This window comes from Phyllostomus hastatus, unplaced genomic scaffold (assembly GCF_019186645.2).
Source record: "Phyllostomus hastatus isolate PE091 unplaced genomic scaffold, TTU_PhHast_1.1 phas_contig_308, whole genome shotgun sequence".
In the NCBI taxonomy this organism is placed as follows: domain Eukaryota; kingdom Metazoa; phylum Chordata; class Mammalia; order Chiroptera; family Phyllostomidae; genus Phyllostomus; species Phyllostomus hastatus.
Window position 1 is genome coordinate 1,714,218 of NW_025333848.1, and position 21,489 is coordinate 1,735,706.

General features: G+C 35.8%; 1 pseudogene; it reads left to right on the plus strand.

The window, feature by feature from the left end:
- Positions 1-13,945: 13,945 nt before the first annotated feature.
- On the plus strand, positions 13,946-19,215 carry LOC123819363 (annotated as a pseudogene).
- Positions 19,216-21,489: the final 2,274 nt, after the last annotated feature.

Below are 21,489 nucleotides of genomic sequence, written 5' to 3' on the forward strand. Positions count from 1 at the left end.
GTATAAAGTTCAAGAAGCTCAGAAATTCTGGAAGACCTGATTATGGGGATGAACCATCACCCAAGCTGTTCCTGTTATCCTATTATTATTTTTGCTGTAGCTAAACACTTACCTGTTTTTGCTTGATTCTTAATTTAACAAGATACAGATATTGATTCCGTATCATAGGACTAGAGTAAGCTTCTACCGGGACAATGCACAAGTATAAAGAAGTGTACAAATATATTTTATTTAGTGAAAACATCTATTGCATAACAGGCAAGCTTGGTACTAAAAGTAGGCACCTATGTAACTTATCTCTAGAAAAAAGAATTCTAAGAGGACAGGTACCATGAAGATGACAGAAAAATGGCTTTGTCCAGGCAAAAGGCTTTAAAGTTATGATCCGCTTTCTGAGGCTGTTACCAATTCAGTTTACTTCTTGTCTATTTGGTGTAATCACAAGTTCTGATGTTGATGGTTGATCCACTATCTCTTTCCCCTTCCTGCATTACTGTCTGCAACTTCTGTAATAAAACTTTTAATGTTGTCGATTTCAAGTGAATTAATATGCTCCTACTAAAACTATGAAACCACACAGTCAGGTAAGCATAATACTGTGTGTATTTCTTACGCATCATCTGTCCACACTAGGCAGTGACCATTGAGGGCTCTGTGCAAGTACCTAACATCAGGCACGTACATGCAGTTAGATAGCCTCCGACACAGCACTTACACAGGGTCAGAGAAGACTGCTTAAGTGCTGGCGCATATGCCAGCTGGGCCCAACCTCTGCTGTGATGGCCACTGACTGGCACAGCTGAGTTGGTGCGTGCAGGTTCTGAAGCCAGGCTGCCAACGTTCAGGTCCTAGCTCACCCAGCTACTAGCTCTTAAACTTTGGGCAAAATATATATTCTCCGTACATTTAGGTGGTGTGTCTGAGAAATGGAGATAACTTCATTAGGGTGGTTGTGAGGATTAAATACTTAACACACGAAAAGTGCTTGAAACTTGGAAATAAACAATAAATACCACTTTTTATTTTATATATTTATTTCATTTTCAATTGGGTCTCTTTGCTACCTCTACTTGTTTTTTTGTACAATGTTCTGCTTAATGCTAAATGTCTTGCCTTCACCATAGTAATCTACTTTAGGAGAAGATGACCACCAGTGGGCCATCAACATGTTCTGGGATGCTTGTTTGTACTTTCTAAAGGTCTTTTTGCTCTTCTACATTTATTGTTTAGTTTCATGTCATGATCTTATTTCTTATCACAACTAGCTCACTAGAATAACTCCTCAGTCATGTTCTCCATACCCAGGGACTTACGGAGAGAAAAGTATTTTTATATTCTTTAACTTTCTGTTACGGAAAAAATTTTAACATCACACGGTGTGGAGACAATAGTTTATTGGATGGCCCTGTGCCCACTGCCCAGCTTTAACGAACATCAGTTCTCCTATACAGATGAGTTTGAAATCCCAGGTATTGTAAGAGTTCTATGGACTCTTCAGTGTAAATCTCTGCAAGGCAAATTCATTTTTATAACCCAGTCTCTATGTCAACAATCTTTTCTTGGTATCATTGGCTATTTTATCAGTGTTCACATTTCCCAGATGATTTTATATTTTTAAAGCAGATTAAATAAGAATTCAGTAATGTGACTGGTTGATACACCCTTGCCTTTGTTGTGGTGATTGCTGTTTATATTGCTGAGTAAATTCAACTGTTTGTCTTTAGAGTTTTTCTAAAGTCCTGTGTTGCTGATAGTGCTTCTTTCTGTGTTGTTGTTGTATATATTCTTCTGTTTTTTTTCTATTTCTTGTATATTGATAGTAAGAGAAATACTTGATAACAGATTGTAGTTATTTTGGGGAATAAAGCTCTACTATTTTATAGTAAGGATTGTGTAATGGCATTCAGATATATTTAGTACCTCATACTTCATTTTTATAATTTAAGCAGTAATTGATCATTAACTATATCCATTAACTCATTGTGCATGGCAAATGGTGATATTTTAATTAAAACATTCTCTTTTCATTTACTGATCAAAATAATATTTGCTAACTTTACCCCATCAATGATTAAGTTAATCTATGCTATAGTTTATACAGAAAACAGTTTGCTGGAGAAATACTTGACTCTTTTCTTTACTAGTTTTTGAACTAGTGAGTAACCTCAATAGGGGAGGAGATTCTAGTTTCATAAAACAAAATAAAAAATAATTTTAGACTTACAGAAAAAGTTGTAAGAATGGTGTAAAGAATTAGTGGAGAATTTTAACCCAGATCCCTCAAATGTTAACTGAGCAGAATTAAACAGGCCAGGAAGACCATTCAAACAACTGCAACAAGGGAGAGATACTGAGTTCAGCTCTGGAAAAGAAGGGTGGAAGAGTTTTCAAGAGCTGGGGTGAGCCAGTGAAAAAGTACTTAGAACGTTAGGAGAGGGTTGGTCGATGTGATGAGGCTATCCGTGACCACACGAGAAATCAACTTGCTCCATACACTTTTGAAAATGGATTTTACACTTGATTATTATTCAAAACTCCAACTTATTGTAAAACACGGTGACTCTGAGACAGCTACTTAGGCCCACCTGCGTGAATGTGCTACAAAGAACTTGGCTTTAAAATCTCAGTTAACGAATTTTAATTTCTTTATGTTGTTCTCTTACATAGGATCTTTATTAAAATGAAGCATAAACAATTAGCAGTTATTTCAGTTTAACTTATCAGAGGCTTTAGAGTTAAAACAGTGCTGGTGACAAGCTGGAGCTTGTTTCTCGCAGCCTTGTATGCTTCCGTGGCTTGTACACATTCTGACACAGCAAGCGATGCGGCTCCTGGCCGGCAGGGCCCGTGTGTGTTGTGCCTGCTGTGAACAAATTCACATGGACTACTGAAGTCCTGCGGGGAAAAAGGGACGGCATGGCCACTCTCTGAGAGAGAGAGGGAGGGCCCCGGTCCCTCCCTGGACAGGCTTTTATTGCTTTTCTGGGTACATTAAATGGGGGATGGTCCTCATTTACTAAGCACAGGTTTGCTGCAGGTGGTTGCCTTTTACAGATAACAAAGGAAAGAATGCTGCTAACTACTTCAAAGAGAAGGATATTGCAGACCAAAGGGAAAGGTGGTTGAACCAGTTATACTCCATACTTGGGAGGTTTAGCACATATTTTAGGAAGTTACAGTAAGCACTTGCTGCCTCAATTCAGGGTGAAGGAGTTTAAGAGAAAGCAAGTCTCATCGCAGTCTAGGTACAATGCAGGCCTGATTCCCCATGGGAGAACCTATCCATGGGTGTGGGTCCTGTGTGCCACTCACTTCCCACTGGTTTACCATGTGAAGGCTGAACTACATTTCCATGCCACGTGAAATGGCTCCTTATAAGTAAGCACCATTCTTTGTTTATTCCACAAGACTTGGTCTAAAAGTACATACAACAAGTAAGAATGTATGCTTTACCATTGTCCCTATTTTACTATCACAGAAATGACCTAATAGTAACAGAAGAATTATACAAGCTATTCAGACTTTTTCCACCCCAGCATACCTAGTTTACTGTATACTTTTCTTCTCTAAATACTTTATTTTCCAGATGGTCATTCTAAAGAAAAAAGTAGCAATTTTTTTGGAGGGGGTATAATTTAAAAAAATGTTTTATTTATTTATTTTTAGAGAGGGGAAGGGAGGGAGAAAGAGAGGGAGAGAAACATCAGTATGTGGTTGCCTACTGAGCACCCCCTGCTGGGGGCCTGGCCTGCAATCCAGTCATGTGCCTTGACCAGGAATCGAACTGGCAACACTTAGATTTGCAGGCCCGTGCTCAATCTGCTGAAATACACCAGCCAGGGGGCAGGGTTTAGCTTTTCATTTTGGTGTATATCTCTGTGGAATTTTTTAAAGTGAGGTTACTTAAAATGTTAACTCATTCCTGCAAATTTGTCAGTAATAAGTGGGAGGTACTCTCATAGATAGAGAGGAAACTATTCTGACTACCCTGAGTGCTATAAAATTCAGGAGCCTGGTTGTCAACAGACTCTGAAGAGAAGTAGATACTTCATTTTTTTTCATAGTTTACTAGCTTTTTTTCTGAGATGCCAATTTTCTCTCTATTTCAGGGATTATACATTTAGCATATAAGATCTTTTCTAAACATATTTGAAAAGAGGGTAGCCAATTACCCTTTTATAGACTATGGGGTCCCTAGAAAAGTAAGTTATTATCCACTGTTACCCCAACACATTTCATTTAAAAAGAATATATAACAGGGAGCACCCATTTTTAGTTCTATTTCTTTAAATAGTATAACTCTATCCTGTTTTTAACTTTATTTTTAAATATACTTTTACTTGCTCTTTTTGAAAGCATTCACTGGTGATCTGTATATACAGGTTCAGTTTGAAGCATAATATGTAGACAGCAGTTCCACTGGGGAAGACATTCAGATGATCTTTGTTGGAAATTATTCAAAGTGGAGTCCAGCCTCAGTGGGGAAGGTGGTTGTATTTATGAGGAGTGCCTTCCAAGAGCACCGTAAGGAAAGTGTCTGCATACATGCCATGAATCTACCACCATTGACACAGTTTGAAGTCTTTATTGAAGGGAATAACAGAACTTGGATGCAGTGAAAAAAGGAAAACAGGAGAGAGGCAACAACCCCATTGTAAAGGAGAACTAAACAAAAAAGAAGACCTGTATTCTTTATGCTTGCTAGAGTCTAATAGCATGGCTTCAAGAGCTGTTGTGAAATTTGATTCTGGAAGGATTTTGTAATCATTTTTTCTTCTCTGTAAGGTACATCCAAGAGAAAGAAATGTAAACCTGCTGGTACAAGCAGCCCTGACTGTTTCCAAAGAAGCAATATTCATACAACTGGGTTCGATATGACATATTGTTCTGGGGTCAGCATAGCATCATGGTTAAGTTCATGGTCTCTAGAGAAAGTCTGTCTTGGCTTAAATCTTGGTGCTAATTCTTCCTAGCTATACAACCTTTGAAACATTTCTCATCCTCTCTGGGCCTTAGCTTCTTTATTATTGCTATGGCAATAATGGTAGCACTGTCTCATAGGATATTGGGACAGTACCTGCTTTAATACATGTAATCACTAAAGTGCTGGTGCTAGAAATATCAGAAGCAATCAATAAACATTAACCGAATCTCAGGTGCCAATCGTGAGTTGATTTCCTCTAGTTTGTACATCCTACGTGATTTTCTCCCCCATTTATTTACCCAGGTCTGAAATTTTTACAGATTGTATATTTACATCTGTACATAAATATATTTAAAATTAAAAAAAATTACACAATCATTTGAAGTCCCTATTTCAATATTTTCTGTTTGATTAAGAGATTTCCAATGATAAAATGTTGAGCTTTACATGATTGAATGAACACAAGGTGTTAAAAAGTCTCTATTTGTCATTATCTTCTGTATAAGAAAATAGAGGAATGAATAGCGTGCCATGCACTTCCAATCCTTCCTTGCTATTTGTCCTGCTTGGTAAGACTGGAACTCAGTGCTTCAGAAGCATTTTCTTGCTGCCAAGATTATATTTTCAGCAGAAATAATATATCAGTTTTCTTTAAAGAAGGAGAAGTTACCTGGAAAAACAAAAATACCATATGGTTTAGCTTATATGTGGAATCTAAAAAAACCTAAACAAACAAAAAAGCAAAACAGAAACAGACTCAGATGCAGACAACAACTGAATGGTTGCCAGGTGGAGGAAGGTGGGAGGATGGGTGAAAAAAGGGGAGGGGAACAAGAGGTGTACACTTGCCCTTATAAAATAAATAAGCCATGGGGATGTAATGTCTAGCACTGGAAATAAAGTCAATAATATTGCAATAACTTGGTATGGTGACAGATGGTTACTAACATTATGGTGATCACACCACAAGGTGTATAAATGTGGGATCATTTTGTTGTACACCGGAAACTCATGTAATATCGTATGTGAACTCTACTTGAATAAAATATGTTTTGAAAAGTACATGCATGAAGATAACCTATCACCCATGGTTACTCAGTGTATTATAGTTTTTAAATTATTGTTTTTAATTATCTTCCATAACTTCAAGGGAAGTTCTGATACATGAAAATTTTTCTGCTAAGTACACCATAGTTATACAACTTTGATCTCATACCTGTTAGTTGTATATATGCATCTAGATTTCAATAGCTTCCATGTGACGCAAGATTCCCATTGTAACTCAATACATACCTCTGTTTTACTTGAGCATTTTTAACGTGCAGTCGCATTTTGCAGACAGCTTTCCTGTGCCTTTAGCATTCTTTCTAGATACTGAACTGAAAGTCATAAAATTTGCAAATGAAAATGTATTTTAAGACTATTCTTTCTTTTAAAAATTTGACACTAAAAATGAAATTGAAATCTAAAATTTCTTAAATACCATTTATCCATCACTTTTATTATTAACTGAGGAATACATTATAAATTTTTCATTTGTATGTAAGTGATATTAAACTTTTACTGATGATGGATGGATGTTTATGAATTAATAACTGATGTTTTAATAACTTCAAGTTTTCACATTTGATTGATGCCATTCTAAGCAACTAGTAGACATGGAAAAGTCAGGACTAAATGACCTAAGTTATCTTTGCCACAAACACTTTTGACATAGGACGGGTTCAATCAATCACAAAGTATTCTATCAATGTGATGCTTCATGCACCTATTCTCTTCTTCACAATGCAACAAAATATCCCCTTTTCAGACTTTATTATTTTTATATCGAGCTATTATAATATTCTACAGGCTGACTGTCTCTAGGTCTCACTTGCCAACCTTTTCTTCAAAATGCCTCTAGAGTGAACACCTCCAATGCACAGCTTGAATAATGCCACCCTTTCGTCACCTTCAGAGACTCTCCGTTGTTTACAGGCTGAAATTCAAGCTCATTAAAATTAAAAGATTACAAAATTATACCATTTTTCTTAATAGCTCTATGTGTATCTTCAAATATGAAACTGTTAACTCACATCGTTTCACACAAATGTGTCACTTTATTTTGAAGGACCTGGAACTCCAGATGGCACAATTTGAATTTTCAAATAAAGGGTGAACGGAATGTTCCTAGCTTGAATTTATTTTAATCTGAATGGTCTGTGGTTACTTCCAGGGGATTTTGGAGACTCCACAGATTGTGGAGAATAATCTGTCTATGTGCTTGCTTTTTCGAGATCTGATCCCAGTCCAATTACAAAGTCATGTAATTTGTTGTTGGACAAAGGATTTCAATTTGGTCAAGGGAGGACCTCTCACTGTGCCATTTATTCTCTGGACTAGATTACTCAAAGTGCATTGCTGGACTCATGGGAATACATGAAAAAAATATTGCTGCATCATTCCTTTACCAGACCACTTAGAGTACTAAAGGTGAGAATTTTTCTTATGGTAATTCAATGAAACCAAAATAAGGTATTATCACCAACTTTCCATTCCCTCAAACTTTCAGTCTTCCAAATTTGTTCCATAAACTGGAGTATTTCATATATTAAACATATTCTCCTACAATGGATGCTGCTAGTCACTGATCTGATGTTAGTTGAATATGGACTTAGAACTTTTCTGTCATGGAAAATGTATGTGTCGTATGCCATTGAGTTGGCTCTGATCCCTGGCAGCCCTATGAAAGAGCTGCCCACAGCGGTCTGTCCTCAAAATGAGAAGCCAAATAATCAAGTTAAATCCTAAGGCATCGTTGGATAAGCAAGCCATGCTTGACAAAAATTATTTCCCCCAAATATTCTTGTTTGTTTACAGAATTTCCCCTCCTTTTCTGTCACTTTTTTTTATCCCTAGTTCATTTATTATCTGGCCATAATATCCAGGAAGATCTTCCACATAAGATTAGCTTATTTGACACAGGGTAATACTTCTGTTGGTCCAACTGCTTCTCTTTTTTCTCCTGCTTATCAAGACAAAGTTTATTGTCTTGCATTAGATGGGTTGTAATGTGGAGATAGAGAAGTATAATAATTCACTGAGCTGAGATAATCAGTGACAGATACCACAGGTCACTCCTAGATTCATTTCACAGAACATCAAGTGCCAAGGAAGAAAACAATATTAAAGTATCTGATTTTTTTCTTAATGTTGGTAAGAAGCAGGGTTGAGAAAATAGTCTGTTTGGGAACATCATGTGCTAAGTATTTTTTTAAACTAAGAAGAAATGTCAATAACAAGATTAAAATATGGATCTAGATATTAGGTATCTAGATATTAGGTGTTAATATATAACTCTCTGGTATATAATAAAACTCTGTTAACTTTCTAGATTTCTTATTAAAGTTTTTTTAATTTTGATTAGTTTTTTAGTATATTTTCTTGAAATATCTGGATAAGAAAGCACACCATCTGTGAACAATTTCAGTGTTTAATTTTTGATATTTATGTTATAACTAAATAGATTTTCTTCCATTATAGGTTTTCTTTGACTAGGCCATACAAAGAAACGTTGAGTAATATTAATCATCCTTGTCTTCCTGATTATATTGAAAATGATTCTAATTATTCACTGTAAGAAATAATATTTGTTGAAAGTTGTCATAAATACTCTTAATCAAGTTAAATGTTTTCGTAAAAATTTTTAAGTATATTTTGGAGTATACTTTGCCATATTGATTATATATTGATTATGATATTACAGTTGTCCTATTTTTTTCTCCCCTTTCCCCCCTCTGCTTGGTATCCTCATTCCCTCCAGTATTCTGCACACCCTGACCCCGACTCATGTCCATGGATCGTACATAGAAGTTCATGGGTTTCTCCAATTCCTATACTATTCTTACCTTTCCCCTATCTATTTTGTACCTACCAATTATGCTTCTTATTCCCTGTACCTTTTCCCCCATTCTCCTCGCTCTCCCACCCCACTGATAACCTTCCAAGTGCTCCCCATTTCTGTGATTCTGTTCCTGTTCTAGTTGTTTGCTTAGTTTGATTTTGTTTTTAGGTTCAGTTGCTGCTAGTTGTGAGTTTGTTGTTATTTTACTGTTCATAGTTTTGATCATCTTCCTTTTCTTAAATAAGTCCCTTTAACATTTCATGTAATAAGGGCTGGGTGATGATGAACTCCTTTAACTTGACCTTATCTGGGAAGCACTTTATCTGCCCTTTCATTTTAAATAATAGCTTTGCTGGATAGAGTAATTTTGGGTGTAGGTCCTTGCTTTTCATGACTTTGCATACTTCTTTCTGATCCCTTCTTGCCTGTAAGGTTTATTTTGAGAAATCAGCTGACAGTCTTATGGGCACTCCTTTGTAGGTAACTGTCTCCTTTTCTCTTGCTGCTTTTAAGATTATCTCCTTATCTTTAATCTTGGGTAATGTAATTATGATGTGTCTCAGTGTATTTCCCCTCTTTGGGTCCAATTTCTTTGGGTCTCTCTGAGCTTCCTGGTCTTGCATGTCTATTTCCTTCACCAGATGAAGGAAGTTTTCTTTCATTATTTGTTCAAACTAAGTTTTCTATTTCTTGTTCTTCCTTTTCTCTTTCTGGCACCCCTATGATTTGGATGTTGGAATGTTTAAAGTTGTCCCAGAAGTTCCTAAGCCTCTCTTCATTTTTTTGGAATTCTTGTTTCTTCATTCTATTCCAGTTGGATGTTTATTTCTTCCTTCTGTTCCAAATCATTGATTTGAGTCCTGGTTTACTTCCCTTCGCTGTTGGTTTCCTGTATATTTTTCTTTATTTCACTTTCCATAGCCTTCACTTCTTCCTATAGTTTGCATTCATACTCAATCATTTCTGTGAGCATTTTGATCATCAGTGTTTTGAACTCTGCATCTGAAAGGTTGGCTATCTCTTCATCACTCAGTTCTATTTTTTGGAGTTTTGATCTGTTCTTTCATTTGGGCCATATTTTTGTCTTGGCACACCTGTTACATTATAAGGGGCAGAGCCATAGGTATTCGCCAGGGTGGGGCAACCCACTTTGCTGTGCTGTGGTGCTGTATGTGGAGGAGGGATCGGAGAGGGAACAGTGCCTCCTGTTCAGCTTTTGCCCCACTTTCAGTTACTTCTCCCACTTCTCACAAGTGAGTTGCACCCTTCCTGGCACTACCCTGGTACTGATTCCTTGGTGGGTGGGCTTGTGTACATTCTAGGACCCTGTGGGTCCCTAGGGTAGAATCTGCTATGAGACTGGCAGGTTCTCTTGCTTTGCAACTCCTTCAGGTTTTAACACCCAGAGGTTTTGAGGCTTTATTCCCAATGCTGAAACCCTGGCTTGCGTAATCTGTCTCACTCCCCAGTTGTTCCTTCTAGTTTATCCACATGTGAATGTGGGACCACCCAGTCTGCCAGCCAGCACTTAACTTGCTTGGCTCACCAGCCATCACCTTGCCACACATCCTGTCTGCCCCAGCGGCTCTCTCTATCCCTTTGACCACTTTGGATGAATGTTTCTTCTTTAATTCCTCAGTTGTCAGACTTTCACACAGTTTGATTTTCTGGCAGTTCTGGTTGTTTTTTTTTGTTTTCAAATGGATTGTAATCCTTATTTTGGTTGTGTGAAGAAGTGAAGCATATCTAACTATGCCTCCATCCTGGCTGGAAGTTAAATGTTTTCTTTTACTTGTTATTTATTTTTCTCTTCTATGATATATTGACAAATCTCCTGATAAATGTCCAAACCCCTTTGTGATTTTAACCAGAGTTTGGTCATCATGTAGCATTCTTTTAGTACAATGGTGTATTACGTTACCTCTTTTATGAAATATTTTTGCTTTATGTTTTAAGGAATATTGTCTTTAAATGTTTTCCTTTATAAGGAGATAATTGTTATAATGCTATTCTCATCTTACTGATTTTCATGAGAATCTTCCATATTTTGCTAGCTACTAACAGTTTATATAAGGGTCAATTTTTGCTATGAGGACATGTTAAAGTTCATCCTTAAAAATTATCAGTCATGTATCTATTTGGGTATACATTACTGATTAATTAATTTATTTTTTCTATATAATATAATTATTTTATTCAACTTTATGTTGTTTTGAACCTCTCTTTATCATCATATGTGTTGTAGGAAATTATATGTTTAAACAAGTTTTTAATTTATTAAACATTTTATATTAAAATTATACATTAAATTATTACTATTAAAATTCTATATTCTGAAATAATTCATTTTAAGATTATAATCACTTTAGGTCTAATTATGCCTTTTGCATGAATTTATACTCTTTATGTTTTGTGTATTTGCTTTTTCTGCCTTATGAATCTTATCTTACTTTCTATGTTTGAAGAAGTTTTTTCTATTTCTGATTTGCTAACATTATGAAGTATTTTATGGACTGATTCTTTTAAAGGCTATCTATTTTTTAAATAACATTAAGATATATTGAGTTCAATCCAGGTATAGACTCAGTCTAACATTCTGATCACTGGGTTTTGCTTTTTGATGAATGCATTGCCCCCCATCTCTCCAGCTTTTCTTTCCTTTGTTAAACTCTCCTTCTAAAATTACTTGACTTGATGCCCTAACAGTTAATTTTTCATTGTTCCACCAATAAATTCTATAAATATTTTCATGTTTTATTACATCTCAGATTGGTAAATATAATGACAATAACAATGTGATAAAATATACAATGCTGGAATTATTTCCCATTTTTTATCAAAACACTTAGCTATCCACTGATTTCTTCACCAAGATCATGTGGGCCAATGCTATTACTGAAAATTCAAAAATTGAATAGATAAAATTATTCTTATGTAATTAAGATACCAAATGCCACAAAAATTATTAGAATAAATTTGAAAGGCATTTAAAAATTATATTCTAGTAATTTGAAACAAATTAATTAAGTAGCTCTGAAATGTACTTACCTTTAGCTATCATAATCGCAGCTATGACCAGAACAATTAAATAAAGGCCGGCAAATACCACTGTGGCAAGGGCCCAGGGAGACTCTGTTGGGAGGAGAAGCGGGGTGCTAATGTGAGCAGTGGAAACAAGGCACAGGAGCTGAGATTAGAAAAACTGTGGCCAGAAATATTCAACCCATTTGAACTGGACTGAAATCTAAGTTTATGGGAGCAACACGCTGTGGGAAAATATACTCCAGCTTGTGAGGGGAACCCTTAACAATTATTTTGCAGACTTGGCTACAGCCAGAGAAGATGTAACTATTTTTGTTTTTTTTTTTTTTTTTAATCTATGGATGGCTTGTTTGTGAACTAACAAATGGTGCCATTAAAGATATCTTTCAAATACTACAAAAGAACACTGCAAAAATCTTATCATAAACTTATCACCCTCTCCAAATTTTTAATAAAATAATTCCTTCCATCTTGTTGCAGAATTATGTACAAGTAAAACACTTATAGTAGCAATTGGCCCAAACAAATATTCTGTGACAGTTTTGATATAAATCCATTTACCATGAAATACCTCAAAGTTCCATGTTGTTTTAGAGATACGGAAGCATTAAATAGATACACCTTTTGTTAAGTCTAAAATACCAAGCTGGGAAATTACATGTTTTTTGTTCTGTGGCTCTGGCACATCATTCTAAGTCCCCGTGGGACTCAGTGGTTCATTGTTCATCCTCATTTGTCCTTAACACAGCACTTTAGATCAGCATGACAGTTAAATAATACTATTGCTACAAGAGATGAATTTTGACTCAGAGATTAGTCTAAGAGTATTTCTTTGTTATGGCTAGTTCATTAAATATTCAAACAAACAAACAAAAAGGGATCTGACCCTGACCAGCGTGTTTCCAGTTTGAGTCCCATTTAGGAAACATGTCCGGGTTGTGGCCCCTTCCCCTTTAGGGTGCGTGGGAGAGGCAACCGGCCCACAGGCAACTGATGGGTGTTTCTCTCCCTCTCTTTCTCCCTCCCTTCCCCTCTCTCTAAAAATAAATAAAACTTTAGGAAAAAAGGAATCTAAAGTTTAAAATGTATTTTTACCTTTTGTCTTCAAATTCCTAGTTACATTTTCTTTCTGAATATTTGAAGAATGATGAATTCTGAGTTCTGAGTATGTCACACTTTCCTCACAAAACTCTAGAAAATATATGGTAAAAATGCATTCAATAACTATAATTAATATATACACATATAAGTATATAATGAAAGTCATGTTAAGAATAAACAAAAATTATTCCATTTTATGCTTATAGAGTTTTAATATTGAGCCAATCATGTCATTACTTTGTAAAATGTAGCAAGTTTTTAAAAATCATTTTTAGTTTCTCCATCTATAAAATAAGAATAACAACTGAATTCATAGATATATTGTGAAGGTTAAGTTATTGTCTATAAAGTCAATAGCATAGTGCTTAAGACAATAATTATGCAATGTTATTTTTTAGCACTGCTAATAATAGTAGTATGCAATAGAAATTGTAAAACTATAGTGGCGAATAGCATCAGAAGCAACATTGATTGCAGAAGCAAGAGTGGAAATATAAAAATTATTTTAAATGTCTATCTTTGTTTCCTCTATAAATGAATTTAACCTCAATTCAAGGAGCATGGGAAAAAAATAACCAAATTCTTATTAGGTAGATAAATTCTCTTGGCAACACACTGCATGTACTTCTTCAGTGAAAGTGAAGCAGAAGTCATAGCCACCACAGCAATAACATTTTTCCAAAAACTGTGAAATTGAAGCCCAATTGTAAATATTTATGCACCAAAAAAATGTTCTGAAATTTAAATCCCATTCACTTAATGAAAGCAAATGTTAAATGCATATGTGAAGACAAAAGATTTTCAACTCCTAAGAGTATCTGGCCATCAACTTTGTAATATTTTCTCATCAAGTGTAGGTATTACTTATTAGTAATAACAGTATCTGATTTTACCTGTGTTTATTTCGAGAGATTCCTCTGACAAAGGATGAAGGTCAAGACTGGAGCTCACCAGCGCCGGCGCCTTCAGTTGCTCCATGGTCTAGGTCAGACTGCATGGATCGGCCGGTGTGCAGAGGGCCCGGGTGAGGCAGGAGCAGAAAGGCAGGTCTCAATGCTGCCACATCAGACAGGATGTTTACTCTGAGTATAATATGTAAACTGCCTTTTCCACTTAAGAAAATAAAAAGCAACATAACTTATTGCCTAGATATTAAATTTGTTAGTCTTCTATGTATAAGGAAACACTTGTTTATTTTTTGTTATACTCTAAAATTATATTAATCATAATTTCTCCTGTCTTGTTTTTTCAAATACAGTGAATAAAGCATGAAGACTGAAATATTTTATGTAAATAAGTGATATATTTAAATGATTGTAACAGATACTAATGATTAGAAGTATTTTTGTGGTTTTAAATATCCATACCCATTTTGAATAATTCAAACAATATTAGAACATATCCTATAGGAGATGAGAAAATGATATACCCTGTTCCCTCAATATAACTACTGTTAACATAATTATTTATAACTTTTATTAATTACTCAAGTGATCAATGGATGTTTTCTTTAGAAAAGTAAAAGAAACAATTTACCTATCAATAAATTAGATGATGAAATAAATCATAATGTGTTCTTAAAAAATATATATATAGTCATTAAATATAGAGGAGAGAGTTCTGCAAGTGATATGGATAATTTTCCATGATGTATTAAGTGGGAAAAAGGTACAAGTTATTGAATAATATAATTTTATATTATATTTGTAGAAAAAATGTTGTCATGCATGCACTTGTAATATAATATGCACTGAAGCTGATATTTTAAGATTTCAATTTAATACTATTTAAGTGACTAGTGGTAAATTTTCATTTCACATGTAGTTTTCTATTCTGTATAACTATTTTTAGTGGTCATAATTTATGAAGTGTATATACATAAAATTCTGTCTTCCTTCTAATGTATGCTCTGAGATATACACACCACAGAGACCACAGGGCCCCTGCCCTCGCCTTTGATCAATAGAAATGAATGTTGATAGAATAGGAATAAACTTCAAAATAAAAGTATGTAATTTGACTGAGAGACCATAGGGTGTTCTTGGGGCTCATATTGTTTTGGAAGAGGGTAAAGATACTGGTCAGTTTCAGACAATGGAAATTTTAGTACATATGCATTAAATAGAGTATAAATATTAAAGGGTGGGAAGTACAATTTCAAAAATTTTAGAAAAAAAAATAAATTAAGAAAAATAAATAAATCCAAAATAAGCAAAAAAGGGGTCTGGGGAACCCAAGAATAGGTATGACAAACAGAAAGCACAAAATTATGATGCTGATTAAAAAATAAAATATATCAACAGTAAACGCTAACCTTCTAAATGCTCCAGTAAAAAAGACAAAAATTATCACCTGGGTTTTTTAAAAAATTAAACATTGTGTGTTACTTATCAAAATAACATCTAATAGATAAAGTTATGCAATGATTGAAATAAAAGATTAAAATATGTAGGATAATGCAAGTATATGAAATTAAAGCAATCATATGTCTTACTATTTGATGAAATACATTTTAATGTAAAATGTAATATTTAAGGTGAATTTCTTTACAATAATAAAGGTCTCAATTCAATAGCAATGTTTCAAAATTACTTTAAAATATAGTAAGGATAAGTGGTATATATGTAGAAGGAGCAATAAACAAAACTCACTCTTTTGGGGAAATTTTAACACAGCTCTGATACATCAAGCAGGCCTAAAAATCAAATGCTTAAGTAATGACCATTTCCCTAGTGCTGATTTTGGAAATTTATTATTGTTCTTGATGTTATTTGGCTTTTTATCAAATGTATACTTTTCTTTCTTTTATCCTGATTAATGTTAGACCTCATAAATTTGCGGGTTGATGTCTTATTATCATTGGAAAAGTCTCCATTATTCATTTAACAGAGAACACTTCTGCCCCTTTATCTCTTCACTTTTTCTGGAATGCTTCCTTTAGGTATTTATGTAAGTTTCTTTGTGTTTAATTTCTTTTTTATAATTTTTTTTGTCTTTATGTACTATATTTTTCAGAGAAGTTTCAGAAATGTCAGTTTTTATAGTGTCACTAACTTAATTACTTTATAAATGTCTAAATTATTGTTATTCTATTACAGTTGTCCCAATTTTTCACCCTTCGCCTTCCGCCACCTTGTCCGCTACCCCACTCCCACAGTCAGTCCCCACACCACGGCCCAGGTCATTCATGCACATTCTTTGAATAGTCCATTCCCCTTCTTTTCCAATTAATTAATTCTCTCTTTATTTCTAAGTAGATGGTGAATGTATCCAATACTGTATTTTTTAATTGAATGCATTGGGGTGACATTGGTTAATAAAATTATATAAGTTTCAGGGTACAATTCTATAATACATCACCTGTACATTGTATTGTGTGTTTAACACCCCAAGTTAAGTTTCTTTCCATCACCATTTATTCTGCCTTGAACCTCTCCTACCTCCACCCACACCCTTTTCCCTCTGGAAATCATCATATTGTTGTCTGTGTTTACTGTTTTTTCTTAATCTCTTTACCTTTTTCACCCAGCCTCCCAGGCCCCTCTCCTCTGACAGGAGCCAGTCTGTTCTCTGTATCTGTGAGTCTGTTTGAACTGCCTTATGACCCAGCGATTCTGCTTCTGGGAATACGAAGTCTGTCCAGAAGTTATCCAGCCATGTAAGATGAAACATAGACATTTATTGAAGAAGATACAAGAAACATTGTATGCAGGACAATGACACCTCAGTTCCCTTCAAAGTAGGCATCCTGGGACCTCACACAGTTCTCCCAATTGCCATCAGCTGCCCCATTGTATTTTCCTGAATCTCATCAATGGACCAAAATCTCTTCTCTTTCAAAGGTGATTTTAGTTTTGGGAAAAGCCAAAAGTCGCAGGGTGCCAAATCTGGGCTGTAGGGAGGCTAAGTCACCTGGGTGATTTGATGTTTCACCAAAAAGCTCTGCACAAGATGTGATGCATGAGCAGGCACATTGTTGTGGTGAAGCTGCCAGTCACCAGCTGCCCACAGCCAGGGCTTTCTGAATCATCCAAATAGTTTCTGTGGAGGAATGTTCAAGCTTAATGCAAAATTTGATGCATATTTATTATTCTACTTGCTCAGTCATTTTGAATGCAATGACCACATAGTACACATACTCACTCAATGTAGACACCATTGTAGACACGAAGTCATCATTATTCACATGTGCTCATTCCAGTCCTTGGGCTGCAAGGTTACATTGATGTTGTGCAAATCATTCTCATTATACTAATGATGGCTGGGTTTTTTCCAGATACACCTCACCTGAAACGTTAATTAGAAATAATATATGCACTCCTATGTGTACTGCAGCACTATTTATAATAGGGAGGATGAGGAAGCAGCCCAAGTGCCCATCAGTAGATAAGCAGATAAAAAAGCTGTGGTACATTTATACAATGGAATACCATTTGGCCATAAAAAGAAAGAAATCTTAACCTTTTCGGGCAGCACAGGGAGACCTGGAGAGTATTTTGCTATATGAAATAAGCCAATCAGAGAAAGACAAATAAAATACCATATGACTTTACTTATATATGAAATCTAATGACCAAAATAAACTAACAAACAAAATCTTTAGTTTTTTTAAAAATTCCGTTTAGTATGATTTCAAATATACTTGGTCATTTAAAACAGTTTCTTGTTCTTGGTCGAATGCCCAACTCAAACCTCAGTAGGGCCCGGACCCTGCTCAGGCCAGTGCGGCCATTGGGTGTTGAGCACAGTTGCAGAACAGTGGTCCAGCCTGAGCCAGGTTCCATCAGGCAGCTTGTCCCCCTGCAGGTCAAGTGCAGATGCTGGGAGGAGAGGACTTATACGTCTGACCGAGGATACCAGTCCATTTTCCCTGTATAATCTTGTTATACCTGAGGAAGATTTTCAGAGTTTACAACTCCAGCAAGTTCTTTTGGTAGACATCCTAGTTTTTCCACAAACATTTATAGATCTCCTTCAGTAGTGTACTCAAGAACAAGCCAAAGAGATTCCAAGGACTTTGCTACAGTTAGTTTCTCTAGTTGCTGTTTCATATGGCTCTCCTGCCCTTTCAAATGTGGTAGAAACAAATCCTTTTAAGCCTCTTACACACCTCTCACTAAAACTTCTACTTGGAAATATGTGGAAATAAAGAAGTTTCCTCCAGGCTGTTTGAAATGTAGCAAGGAAGAAAAATGATCACTGATGCAATCACTAGAGGAAGTTACTAGACAATTGGAATGCACACAAAAGACATTATCAGAAGAAATCCAAGCACTGGATAAGCAGCACTGTCAATACACATTGTCAGGAAATTGGCTGAGGAGAAGGAAAAGGCCTTGCAGGGCAGGTTCAGCACCAACAGCAGCATAAGCAGCAGAAAAAAGATTTAGAAATCCTCCCTCAGCGCAACATCCAGCAGCTGCCCAGCAGGCTGTGGAGTTAGACCCGCTAACGAAGACCTCACCAAAAGGAGATACAAAGGGGACTCCACCGCCAGGGAACTCAGAGCAAAGCTGTCTGGAGTCGGAGAGGAGCTCCAGCGGGCTAAGCAAGGAGTCCTGTCTTTGTGAAGAGAGAATTCTACTCCAGATGCCAAATACCGCAAAAAGAAAAAACCTATTAATCAGCTTCAAACAAAAGTGGTTTAGAACAGGAAAGCAAGGATAAGGACCAACTTGTTTTAAGACCAAGAGAAGCATTTGACACAATCCAGGAACAAAAGGTGGTTTTAGAAGAAAATGGTGAGAAAAATCAGGTACAACTAGGAAAACCTGAAAGTACCATAAGATCATGACCAGCAAAACTTCTTGAGGCAAAGAAATTTTCACAAAGTTACAAGGGGATCTGAAAACTTTGGGTAAATTGAAACTGAAGAATACAGGTACCATTCTGCAAGAGAAACTTTTGGCTGAAAAGGAAGAAAAATTACAAAAGGAACCAAAGGAATTACAAGGTGATTAACAGTCTCTAGAAATAAAGAGCAAGAAGCACACAAATTACAAGAATAATTAGAAGCTACAGTTTAAAAACTTGAAGAAAGCAACAGCTTCTAATAAATAATGAAAGTTTAATAACATGGTTAAATAAGGAACTAAATGAAAATCAGCTGGTGAGAAAGAAGGACACGCTGGGGCCCTCTGCCACTCCGCCTGCGCATTCTAGTAGCAGCCCGGTCAGAAGTGGACTCTCTCCAAACCCTAACCTGGTGGATGGCAGAGCGACTTACCTGTCTTGTGGGACTGGTTATCTTGTCTCCTCTGCATGAGTGGGACTCATGGGGACAGACAATGGGGGAAAAGGAGGGACAACTGAAACTGAACAACAATAAATTGAAAGAGAAAAGGAAACATACTTCAACATAATAAAGTGTATATTATGACAAGCCCACAGCTAGCATCATACTTAATTGTGAAAGTTTGAAAGCTTTTTCTCTAAGGTCAGGAACAAGATAAAGGTGCTCACTATATATATATACACACACACATGCACAATGTAATAGTGAGTCTTTTTTTAAGATTTTATTTATTTATTTTTAGAGAGGGAAGGGAGGGAGAAAGAGAGAAAGAGAAACATCAACGTGCGGTTGCTGGGGGTCATGGCCTGCAACCCAGGCATGTACCCTGTCTGGGAATTGAACCTGTGACACTTTGGTTTGCAGCCCATGCTCAATCCACTGAGCTACGCCAGCCAGGGCTGTAATATTGAGTCTTAAAGAATAAGGAAATCCTGCTAATTGGGATGCCCTGGATGAAACTTGAGGGCATTGTGCTAAGTGAAATAAATCAGAGTAAGACAAGTACTGCATGAACTCACATGCATGTGGAATCTCAAACAACAGACAAACTTACAGAAACAGAGATCATATTTGTTGCCAGAAGTGGGTGTGGTGGAAGAGGAAAGTGGATGAGGGTGGTCACAAGGTACAGGCATTCAGGTGTAAGATAAATTCTGGGGATGTAATGTACAACATAATGAACATGGTTGATTACAGTTATTAATACTGTATTGCATTTTAGATATTGCTAAGAGAGCAGATCTTAAAAGTCCTCGTCACAAGGAAAATAATGTGTAACTGCATGAGGTGATGGATGTTAACTTATTTGTGGTGATCATTTTGCAATATATGTGTATCTTAAGTCATGTTGTTTTCCCTAAATTTGCACAGTGTTATATATCAATTATATCTCAATAAACTGGAAAAAACAACAAAAAAATACAATCACAATACAATCTTGGCCTGGTAATCTTTTTAACCAGAGAGACAGATGGTGTTAATGCAGCCTGAACATTTATGTGAAGTCTGACTTCAGGGAAGCTGTTTCAGGAAGAACATTTTTCTTTCAATAATCTGAGGGAAGCTGATTTAGTTCAAGTTTGCCCTTATCCTAAGACAGTAATTAGGTTCCAGATTTAGAAAAGAAATGCCTGTTTGGAAAAAATGAAGGTAGTTAATCAGTGTTGACTGAAGAGTCTCATGTTAGGAAATTGTGTTAAAATTAACTGAATGTAGGTGAAAGTTGATGAAAGCAGAAGAATGCTTCTCAGTCTTATTCTTCAGAATTCCCTGTGGTGCCTACCCGAAATTCAGATGCCCATGATCTACCACAGAAACTGAAGCAGTAAGTGTGAGGTGAGGTAGAGCAATCTGTAGCATAAGCAAGTGTGTTAAGTGGTAACCCAGGTGGGTGTTTTACTGACCACTCCTCAAGAGAGCTAGGGAGAGAGAGAAGGGAATTGTCCAAAGATCCCTGCAGAATTGTTAACTCTCATCCTAACTCCCTTGGTAACTTCTATGACACGCAACTCTTTGGTTTTACACAGTTCAAACTAATTTAGATATTTTTGTACTAAAAAAAAGGATGTTTCTCTAACCACCACCTTAGCTCTGGCAGTGGGTACATCCAATCCAGATCACCACAGACCCTGCCAAGCACCCCTGAGCCAAAACACGGGCCCTTTGGCTTTGACAGAAGTATAGTTTGACTAATCAAAATATGCTCCATAAAAATATTTAATATTATGCTTTTAGATTTTTAACTGAATTTTATATGCACTCTTCCATATCTTCTTTTTGTTAAATGATGTCAATTGGAAGTGTTTGCTGCCAAATTTACAATATTAATATAAGAAAATGTCTTTTTATCCATAGTAAACCAAAACCAAATAAAAATAAAAAATAGAAAAAATGTAAATTAAACAACACAAAACAACATTTCTCTGCATAATTATACTAAATACCTACTTGCTGTGGATTCCTGCATGTGTGAAAAATGAGAATATTCAAATATTCAGAGTCCATTTAATATCAGTGGTTTTAGTTTGAAAGATATATAAGTATATATCCTCCTCCCCCCAAAATTTCTCTTTATGGAATTTTTTAAAACAGAAATCAAATAAAATACTCTGTTTATAAATTATTTCTTATTAAATCATATATAATAAGGCTCTGTTTGTTACAGTCACCCATGTCATCTTTGTATCTTATCTTGTGGAGAAAAGGTACATCCTAGAATTAGCTGATGGAGTTTGGCAGTTTCCA